This window comes from Argopecten irradians, unplaced genomic scaffold (genome assembly GCF_041381155.1).
Source record: "Argopecten irradians isolate NY unplaced genomic scaffold, Ai_NY scaffold_0202, whole genome shotgun sequence".
In the NCBI taxonomy this organism is placed as follows: Eukaryota; Metazoa; Mollusca; class Bivalvia; order Pectinida; family Pectinidae; genus Argopecten; species Argopecten irradians.
This window is the reverse complement of record NW_027187669.1, coordinates 20,073-32,388: the sequence shown is the minus strand read 5'-3', so window position 1 is coordinate 32,388 and position 12,316 is coordinate 20,073.

Here is a 12,316-nt window from a genome sequence, read left to right as displayed (position 1 = left end):
AATACAGACAATTTAATACCACTTAAGACATGGACCATTTTAACAGTTTGAAAACAATGCCACCAAGATGTACATATTTACCAAATGGTACCACTTAAGACATGGACAATTTTATACCACTAAGGCAAGGACCATTTTTAACGATTTGAAAACAATGACCTCAAGATGTACATATTTACCAAATGGTACCACTTAAGACATGGACAATTTTAAGCCACTTAAGACATGGACCATTTATACCACTTAAGACATGGACAATTTTATACCACTTAAGGCAAGGACCATTTTTAACGATTTGAAAACAATGACATCAAGATGTACATATTAAACCAAATGGTACCCACTTAAGACAAGGACAATTTTATACCACTTAAGACATGGATAATTTTATACCACTTAAGACAAGGACAACTTAGGCCTGAATTAAGATTAAGATTGTTTGCAAACACCAAGATGTACTATTAATTTAACAAATGGTACCACATACAATTTTATACCATTTAAGACAAGGACAATTTTATACCACTTAAGACAAGGACAATTTTATACCACTTAAGACATGGACCATTTTAAACCACTTAAGACATGGACCATTTTTAACAATTTGAAAACAATGACATCAAGATGTATAAATATATATATATTTACATATGCCCCTATATAGTCAACGGGAGGAGAGTTGCGTTCAAATTAGCGTAAACGCAATGACGTATGAATACAAACGCAGTGCAGGTTCGGCTACTTCTAGTTCACGCTTCGATAAGATTTTGCGTCATAAGTTGACGGATTTTAAAAATAACAACACACAATAACGAGTTTTATATTAGATTCAAATTAAATATGAATTTTGACCAATCAAAACAAAACATTGTGTTCAAGCATTGAATCGGTAACTAATAAACTACAAAAATCCGTCGCAGGACGGGGGGACTATACACCATGTGAGGCTTTCCAACAGGAATGTTCGGGGAATTCCCTTAGTTACGTACAGATGTACATGTATGTGTACGGTCACTTATCTCACCTAAATCTACAGAAACAATCTCTGATTGACGGGAGCATAATTCTGGGAGCTCTCCTAATCGTAACCAATAGGTTAACATATCATATAACAGTTAGTCCAGAAAAAAAAACAAAACATGAAGCACTATCCGAAACAGTCAACCAACATCTTAAAATTGACATGCTGTCTTTGCATTCAAAAGAGGCCTTACCACACACTCAAACAATATGGTCATATCCTTCCGTACACTAAAATACAAACAGGTCATGACTGCGAAGAATTTAGTGTATATCGCGTATTCTTAGAACCGATACATACATGACAAACATTCAGCAGCTCAACGGTCATACCATCAATCAGGCTTTATCACAGTCACTTTCCTCGGTTGAAAAATCAAACATGGCGGCTCGCTTCACTTCGGACACCGCATCACTACCCTGACAACGATACATACCGGTAGTCGTTCCGCCCTTGGTTAATACTCAATTTGTATTCGAAATGGACATTATTATATATATTATCAAAATTGAAAAAAATATATGTTGAAAATAATTGAAAAGTGTCATTGTTGTTATTTCAAACCAAACTGCAGCTATAACATTCAACAATCGGAAACTATATCTTCGGTCATCCTGACTACCGTTTGTTGTTACCCAACTTAGCAACCATCACCGCGTTTTAAATTGTGTACGTAAAAGTAGGATTTATTTATGTAAATATATAGATTGAACAGTGTTTTGATTGCGTTAAAGGTGGTATGAACGCAATGGGATACAGACATATTCTACATGTAGCGCTAACGGCGCTACCATTGAATATGTCTGTATCCCATTGCGTTCATACCACCTTTAACGCAATCAAAACACTGTTCAATCTCTATATAATAAGCAATTGGTACCACTTTAATACAGACAATTTTATACCACTTTAGACATGGACCATTTTATACCACTTTAGACATGGACCATTTTATACCACTTTAGACATGGACCATTTTTATACCACTTAAGACATGGACAATTTTTAAAAATTTGAAAACAATGACACCAAGATGTGCATATTTACCAAATGGTACCACTTAAGACAAGGACAATTTTATACCACTTAAGACAAGGACAATTTTATACCACTTAAGACATGGACAAATTTTAACAATTTGAAAACAATGACATCAAGATGTAATATATATATATATATAAGCAATTGGTACCACTTAATACAGACAATTTTATACCACTTTAGGCATGGACCATTTTATACCACTTAAGACAAGGACAATTTTATACCACTTTAGGCATGGACCATTTTATACCACTTAAGACAAGGACAATTTTATACCACTTTAGGCATGGACCATTTTATATACCACTTAAGACAAGGACAATTTTATACCACTTAAGACATGGACAATTTTATACCACTTAAGACATGGACAATTTTATACCACTTAAGACAAGGACAACTTTATACCACTTAAGACATGGACAATTTTATACCACTTAAGACATGGACAATTTTATACCACTTAAGACAAGGACAACTTTATACCACTTAAGACATGAACAATTTTATACCACTTAAGACAAGGACAACTTTATACCACTTAAGACATGAACAATTTTATACCACTTTAGACATGGACCATTTTTAACTATTTGAAAACAATGCCACCAAGATTGCAGCATATTTTACCAAATGGTACCACTTAAGACAAGGACAATTTTAATACCACTTAAGACAAGGACAATTTTATACCACTTAAGACAAGGACAATTTTATACCACTTAATTATAAGACATGGATCATTTTATACCACTTAAGACAAGAATAATTTTTAATAATTTGAAAACAATGACATAAAGATGTACTATAATATAAGCCAATGGTGCTAACTTAATACAGACAATTTTATACCACTTTAATAGCCCCACCTACCTTTCCGATAACGTCGTCTATATGTTTCCCCTCCATCTTCTAAAATACCGATCTATTTAGCGGCTCATGAAGATGGTCTGTCACTGTCCACTGCTGCCAGAACGGCAAACACATAGCGATGAAATTAACTCTCTCACTGAGACAATATGAAACATTACGCAGGAAATCCTTGCATATGTTTTGAGTTTTCTAACCTCAGCTTAAGAGGCTATTGGCGTATGATATTTACTGAATGTTATTAAGGTTATTAAGAAACCTTTAATATTTCCTCCTGAAAAGGTAGTTGGCCTTTAAGTGTATGGAGATCATTTTAAACAATTTGACAAAACAATACAACTAAGACCCCGCTACATATCTTAACCCAAAAGTGACCCACTAGACATACATTCCGGACCAATTTATATACCATTCCAGTCATGGTGTCCCCACCTGTTACATCCGCACATGTTTTCAATTATTTTATAATTTTCACATGAAATTTTCAACATCTTTGTGATATAGTGTTTTGTGTAGCAAAATAATCAGAACACATGATTATTTTACCGAGTTTGCTTTCAATTTAAATGCTTTGGCCGATAGAAATTAAACTGAAAACTAACCCGTTTGTCAGATGTTACATTCCTCACACAAGTGTCATCGTTACCGTCACAATTTAAGATTAATGATTTTCATTGAAATCTTTGACAATTTTGTAAAAATCTTAAGATATATGGTTTACTTAACTTCCATGAACATGTCATTTTTATTTGCAAATACTCTGAAACATTTAATCATGATATATCTATGATATTTATTATATAATAATCCATTATATGTAAAATTTGGTGTCAATGTCCCCTAATATCCATGAAATAATAGCGAAAGTGCTGTTATCTCCATTTCCTAGGTCAGATATTATCTTCCTCAAATAGACAAAATATTGTTATCATGATTGCAAAAGAACAACTTCACATAGTTAACATTGTTGACATTTTGAATATTTGGATGTGTCAACAATATCCATATATTAAATTCTGGGGTGCCAATGTTACATCACAAATAATTGGGCAAATTCAAAAGGTTTTTTTTTTTTTAAAGTTTTTAGTCCAAATATTATCTTCTTATTTTGAGGGATTCGTTATTTAACTATAAGGGAAAGCTTTTAAGAATAAAAAATTTTAAATGTCAATCTATGCTGAAAAGTTTGACATTTTGACATTTGGAGATGTAACCCAGCCATATCCTTTACGCCAGATTCTTGGCCATTATATATATAGAGCGCACCTCACAACCAAATAAATAAAGATTTACACCAGAAAGGCCTTTAGTTTTTCTTAAACCTGTGAAACATATGTGAAAAACCATGTTGGTTGTGTGAAGTGCGGTGGTACAGTTTATTTATGCAAAAATATGACAATATTTTACCCATTTTTTTAGTCATTTTTGATACTTTGGAGGTCAAAGTTGACCTTGAAAATTACATTTTACAGACTAAACGAAAATATATTATTAAAATGTAGGTCTTTCCTTGCTTATTTGTGCCTATTTATTTTTAGTGTATCTACGAAAAAACTTTTTTTTTTTCAAGGGTGAAAAAAACTTTAGGGTCTGCCCCGATTTATGAGGGTAGCCAGTAGGTCGGGTAACATGAAACATACATAATAATTTTGGCCTTATAATGATTAACTAAAGGAAATTTAAAAGGGTCCATATGAAATTACCAAGAACGAGGTGCAAAAAGAACCAAAATAGTGCCTTCGCAGCGTTCATTTTTCGTAGTCCTTGTTCAAGTGTTAGTAATTGAAAAAAATCTTTTGCAAAAATGAAAAATATTAACTAAAACAAAGATTAGTCAATTAACAAACAATTAACAAATTGTGTTGAATACAGTGCTGAACACCTATAACAATAATCTTTTGAATGTTTATAAATCTATATTTACATCCATGTTGCATTCGTCCTACTATAACACTAGAGATACCAAATTGTAGTATATGAGAGTAAATGTCTGCAATTACAGTGAATGAGGTCTCTGTGTAGGAATACAAACAATGTAAACAAACATGTCATGGCCGCCAGTAAACAATAAACAAAGCTAGTAGCCTATCATCACATAGGAATTTGTATTCGAAATAATTAAACTTTAAATATAAAATGTTGGCATTAATGAAATTAAAATGAAAATCAAGACGAAAAACATTTAAAATTGCAGTAATTACTATTTGGACGCTTTCCAAATACCAAATTAATTAAAACGTCATAAAAACATCGTCCAGCGTCTTAGAACGTCGTCTGCTACTGTGTCCAGAACACTGGAGGAAATTAAAAACTAGTCTACTTTGATTGGAAAACACAAGGAAAAATACAGCATGGGGCTTGAGTTGAGAGTTTTTCAAGGTACCTGGCATGGTAAGCTTTTTGACTGTTTGAAGTAGAATTATACCGTGTAATTTCGAGATAAACTCAGCTTAAACTGATGGAATGTTCAACTTAATTAAGAACAATCACATCGTTTGAGCTTTACACAGCATAAAAAAGTACTCAGCAATAGTGACGTGCCTTCCGAAAACAAAAATTAAATTGTAGTGTTGTGAATTTTGATGATTAAAGGGGGATAACCCTTACTGAGTACACAGTGTTTTTTTCACTTACTATTTTCAACAGCGCCCATGCCTTTTCAATTGGGAAAATAATTCGGAAATTTGGAAGAAATTGGGAAAAATTTCGGGTGTAAAAAATTTTCAAAACTACTTGCCCCGGGCAAGTAGAGCCCAATAATTACCTTGCAATTGCCCAAAATTAAATTCCATTGCCCCCAAAAAATACCATATTTTTATCGCAGTACTGTACTTACTAGAAAATTGAAAATAAAAAAACTAGAAAATTGAAAATAAAAAACTTTAGAATTATTTATTAAACATTTCTGATGCTATTTCACAAGATATTTTCCTTCTATAATTAGAAGAAAAATAAAACAATTAATTTCGTCAGCACTATTTGCATTTTTAAAACTTTTTTTTTTTTTCGTTTCATTATTACATTTTTTCTAAATTCCGGAAACCGGATTCCGGCTCCATTATTGGATCCCAAGTGCTACTTCCTACCTGAACAGAGATCGCTTTACACAGAAAAACTCCTTGATTATGTCGAAAAAAAATAAATAATTAGACGACTAATAATGTAAGTTAACTCTGGAAACATTGTTATAATAACTTAAAAGCAGTTAAAACTATTAATTTTATTATCAGCATGAATGTCTGTAAACACGTCTCTGAACTGAAGGTGCGCCTAGCGACCTAGTTTATGCTCATTTCGATTTTGTTTTTCATTTTGTGAAATAAAAATTGTTTCTAATCCCAAAATTATTTGTTTAAGTAATGAAAACTATATTTCAACATTTTGAGAATGAAAATCTTACAAATCATCAACACAAAAGTCACTGTATTTTATTAAAGCTCTGAATTTGATCATTTTTATTGGGCAAATTTGACTTCAAAATTGGAAAATAAGGCATTTTTTGGCTAGGGGAAACAGCCGAAGTTCGGCTGTAGATTCAACCAAAAAAACCCACTGGTACACTAGACTCTACATCACCCGTGCGAACGTCTTGGGGGAGGCGCTCGGCATGGTAATTATGCCGAAAGCTAGGCTAGACCGAAGAAAAACGACGACGACAGTACTAATGAGAACCAACTTATCACAAGAAACTCATTGATTAATATCGACAGATATCTGACAGACCCGATAGAAACATAAAGAGTTCATAAAAGCGACAAACCAGGCACACTCAATATCCATACAAAAACTCTCGATAGAGAAAAGTCCGATTTTTCAAATAAAATATGCATCATTACCTTTCTAGTGGCACCAAACTCCCATTACTTCCCTAACGTAAAACAATAAGTGGCGTTAAAAAAATCACTCTAGTCCTCACTCGTAATAGAGAATTCCAATCATTCATATGAATCAACCTCATCAGCGACTCTTCCCCCAAGCGCCTGATTCAGTAACCACATCACTACTATAGAAGGGTAACTACATAGCGCGATTATTCAACTGTCACATCAAGATAGTAAAAATGTTTTATATCAGCATATTTTAAAAGATTTAAGTCTAGTATTGTAGATTTTTTAGGTAGTATTGCTAAAAATAAAGTTGTGAATTGTGGTATATAATGCATTATTTGATATTTTTATTTAATGGATATCCATGGGGAACTTATAATAAAACTGGAAAAAAATCCTCTGTTCGGGTAATTGTACCCCTTGCTGACGTCAGCGATGTGACCGAGCGCCAAGCAATAAAACGCATTATTAACGACGACACTTCTTCAAAAAATAAGACTGAAAGTAAATATAAGTCAATAAAACAGTTATACCATGATTGGTATTATGTTAACTTTTTATTAGCTTAAGTTGAGTACACAACAAAATTGACATTTGAGATCTGAATATCTGACCCAAATAAAGCCATTCCCTCCCTCCCCCATTTCTTTATATCACAAGTAGGATAGTATCTCTATGCATCTCTTTAAAAATATCTACAACAAATCAATAAGGAATATTTCACTTTCAGACAGACATTTGCACAGGAACATTATATCACTTAGACGTCCCGGCCTCCACTTTTCATGACCTACATAAAAAAAATTATAATGCAAAAATTTGAAGAAAAAATGATTCCTGTGCCTCCCCATCACTACCAAAACCGAGGTTCTGAATGGACATCGAATTATAAAAATACTTAAATTATGTATCCTTGACATTGTATAAACAGCGATCTGCAAAAAGAACAAAACTTATTATTGTCAAAACTGTATAAAGACAGAAGTAAACTTCCGTCTTAGCTTGTGCGTTCTCACCAGCAAACAATTTCTTTGAATATGTGACAGGCATAATGCTTCACTTTGGAGAACAGCCAGTAAACCAATAAACCAACTATAATCATAATGCATGGATTCTTTTAAAGATGAACGATATGTATAATATATATATATACTATGATATTAAAACAGCCATGATACTTTTATTAAACCATCTGACAAATCACAATGCCTTCAACTTGGTATACACTACTAATAAAGGTACATGAACCTTAAATAAAGTTGATCTGTTATGCTTCTAAATAGGTTACTTTCAGAAAATCGCTTATTGAAAATTTTATTACAATGAATTTGGTTAGCCTAGCTAACGACAGGGAAACGTGATGGAATGCCTACCCCAAAAATGTATAAAAATAGATTCGATATTTTGGAACATCAAAACTAAAGCCTGGCCTAAAGCTAGGCACTTATAATGTAACTACGAAACATGCTGACAAGTACAACTGAAATAATTATTGATTTACCCAGTATAGTTTAAAGATAGTTATCAAATTAACGATTGTTGACAAATGATAATGTTAAGGCCGAATTATGATATCTAAAACGAATTTGTATTTAGCGTAAGAATTTAATATTCAAGTAAGTCTATAACTAGAACTTCTTCATTCGACAGTGCGCACTATAAATCCTTGTCATCTATATGAACCAGTCACTCAAGTATAAAAGATTGGGGGAGTTGCTTCCCTTCTCTTGTAATATCAAGTGATGCCATTTACATTTTTACCTATTTTCCAAATCGCGCACTTAACTGACTCTTGACGTTCATCGTTTTCTATCAGAATTCGTTTGTGTTCGCTTCACTCACGTTTTTTGTACCCACCATTTTGTTTACATTTGTGCAGTGCATTGTGGGAGGTCACTAAAGTTCAACACTACTATACTATCGTTACAAAATTCGACCGGACGGTTCAAAATACAAAAAGATGGAATTTCCATTATAATTATTTTATTTGACACATTTGCACAATAACTGATATATATTACTTAGTAAGGTATCTGACACGTCTTAAATATGTATTTTACTCAAATTTACATGGTTTATTTAGGTTCATGTCCCTGATTAAAGAGTATGAAACAAGACTTTCACTGATATCCGGAACGTCCTGAACATCCTGGTTCGCAATCTATATCAATGTGTAACACGTATTCAACTCTGTTACACCCCTGATTTGTCCACTGAGGGACCAACTGTTGAACAATGCATATACTTCCGAGACCCTTCTATTTCACACATTTTTGTAAAGGCCGGTCTCTGTATACACATTTTATATAGCACAACGCAGCCAAATTCAACTTACGTCGTTCCCGGTTTTTCTTTAAAAAGAACCACTCCGTGCTCATAGTCTTGGAAAAAAAAACGAAAATGCTAGCCAGTTACATTTCTTTTAAGTAAAATCAAGGAACAGACATAATCATGAAATTGTTGTCCAAATATTTCAATATTGAACCACTACAATATGGCTGGTAATGGATCGACTATCGCGATATTTCACGTTGCATAATACATGTTAGCATATACACGGTAGAATTTTTGTTTATCTTTCAACTACACGTGGATATTTAAAAATAAAACCGTAAAGCGAAAGTTGATTGGCTGCCGTTGGCTCTACTAAATGTGTAGTATACGGCGCCATTACAAATGTGTGAAATAGAAGGGTCTCGGAAGTATTTCATTGTTCACTCAGTTGTTTAATTTCATAAATGGGATGTAACATGGGGGCAAAGGAGTACATAAGATCCCAATATAAAGGGTATGTTTACGTTTTCCCCCGGCATTGCATGGACGATATATTAAGAGATATGCCGCTGACGATAGTTAGCGTAGTAGGCCTAAATCTGGCCTACGATTTCACATTTTTAAGAGTTACCGCGAGCTGACTATATATTAGGCAAAAAAAAAAATAAATAAAAAAAGCCTAATAATATAGGAAGGTTTAGCGGACTAGGTATTCCACCATGCATGTAAAAAATCGCAGAATAAATGGCCAAATCTGTAATCAAAAAAAAAAAAAAAAAAAAAAATACAAAATAAGCAAATTGTAATTGCAAAAGTTTTGTGCTAGATTAATCATCAATATATACTTTGCGTAAGGTTATTTTTTCTACCGTCAAATGAACTATCTCTATATTTCTGTAATATTAATGGGTCTTTTCTGAAAAAGTTCTGAGATTTTCAAAGGATGAGCAGCAGGAGACTACATAGGCTGACAACTGTGGTGTAATCAGTTTGAAAAGAGTTCACGTACTTCCAGACCATTGAGACTTGATCATGTAGATTTAAAATCTATATGAGTAGAACCAAAGTTTCTCTAACAGGGAAGCCTTGTAGTACGTAGGTGTGGAGAATAGTGGCACTCGTTTATCGGCGTGATGATCCATCCCCAATGCAAAGAATACAGTTGAGAGATACACCTCAAATTCATCTGGAGAACTTTAAACCATTTTCATGGCGACAGTCCCTGAAAATTTCTTGCTACTTAGAAATATAACCATTTTGTAAAAACAGTGGCCTCGCTAGTATTGGACGACGATATGACAAATTTTTCGAAGTCAAATTATCAAACTCATGTACGGTTGAACTCTAAAATAATGTTCATTTAAAAAAGGAATCAGGTAGAGGATAACCTCGACATCATAGTATAAAAATTGTTGATGATAAATCGATTGTATCCACCAGAAGACATGTCAAATAACAGGTGAAGAGATGGTCATGAATTCAACGACAGGTGCGCGTTTTGTTATATAATTTCGCGCCAAAAAGCACATGGTCACATTCTTCGGTGATATGTGCATACAGTTTCAATTCACAAGGGCAATCAAATGTATTATGTAGGCGAAAGTTCATCAAAAATGTCAATAATGTGCGTATCAGTGATTTATCACGTTTGCAAGAGACCCACCATGTCATTGGAGGGGCGATCCGACTGTCGGCTCTTATAAGTCCCAAATCGTGATCGTATAGCATCTATTTTTAGTATATAACAACATCCGACTGTAGCCACAGTCGTCACAAATCCTCTCCGGATCCCGTTTCCTCCACAGGTTACAGGCCTGTATCTCAACAGGTTTCGATCTCTAGGATGTAGCGGAAGCACTGACACTAATCCAATAACTCAACTAGGTAAATACAGGTACAAATAACTATTTATCATATAAAAGACAAGTAATACAGAATTGATAAAGAATATATTTACAATAGTGCCTGATGTAGACAACTTACAGTAAGAGAAACAAGTATACAATTATCCTATATGAAGCAAAACCCTAATTATATAGCTACAGAACAACAAGACCACGTGTTCCCAAACACAATCCAACAACACCTAACGGGAGACAACCGACCTACCAAATGTTCCCAACTCTAAGAGACATAACTAACTGCGTAAATAGGTTTCCTAATGGATGTCTAAGCCCTAAGCCCCTGACGATCCCCTACTACACTGTGCGAACTAGGTTTCCTATGGATGTCTAAGCCCTAAGCCCCTGACAATCCCCTAGAAACGACACAAACCCTTGTTAGTCATGTAGCTCTAAGTATAAACCCAAATGGTAGTTCAGAGACCCCGCAAGTGTTGCACTGTTGACAGTGCACGGTGTGGTTTTGTCCCTAACCCATTCTCCCTAGTCAAGGACCAAAGCTTCCTTAGAAGCAGCCCCTTTTATAACGACACATCAACCCAGTACCCCCGAAGTGACCACTGATTGGTCAAAGTCCGTACAGAGCACCATATTTAGGTTAAACCGTTGCTACAACAACCCACTTACACACTAAATATAACTTCCGCTTAAATACAGACAAGGCTCAACTGACTGATAAACACCTCCCACGTGTACCACACTTGTACTCCGGCCAGCAGTCAGCGGTCAGCATCGGGGTGATCATGAGGACAACTAGGTTGATGAATGTGACTGCAAAACAGCAAGCACACCATAGATAAGACCTGTTCTCATGTAGTATTCCCCTGAATTTGGGTCAAAGATACATAAACAGATCACTGAAGTGAAGACTTTGAAGAGTGCAATAACAAATATACATACTGTACAAATAAATGCAACAACAACGATAGAAACCTATTCTATCACATTTCTAAGGCATGCGCCTTATTTTCATAGATTGTCCAAATCTACTGTTTTCTGCTACCTTACCTCGTACCGCGGCTATCAATTTCCATTTCAGACGCACATTCGGATACCCTCTAAATCATTAATCTCAAACCCATTTTGGGGGATTTCTTTATGCAAATGTGAAGCCTACATATAATTCTCTAGATTGAATTCACCAATTTTAGGACATATACATTTTTTAATTTTTTATGCATATAATAAAACAGGGGCTTTCTGCTTAATAAAAATCTCACCCATGGCCATTCGGTCTAACTGTACACTGCTACCTAAGGCGGTAGGAGTTACGGCCCTTGAGTGTATATCAGGACGAAACAGATGGACAAACTTTAGTCCGTGCTTATGTGGTACCTTCTTTTATTATGGACCAGTAGAGACCGCATAGGGACGTCCTG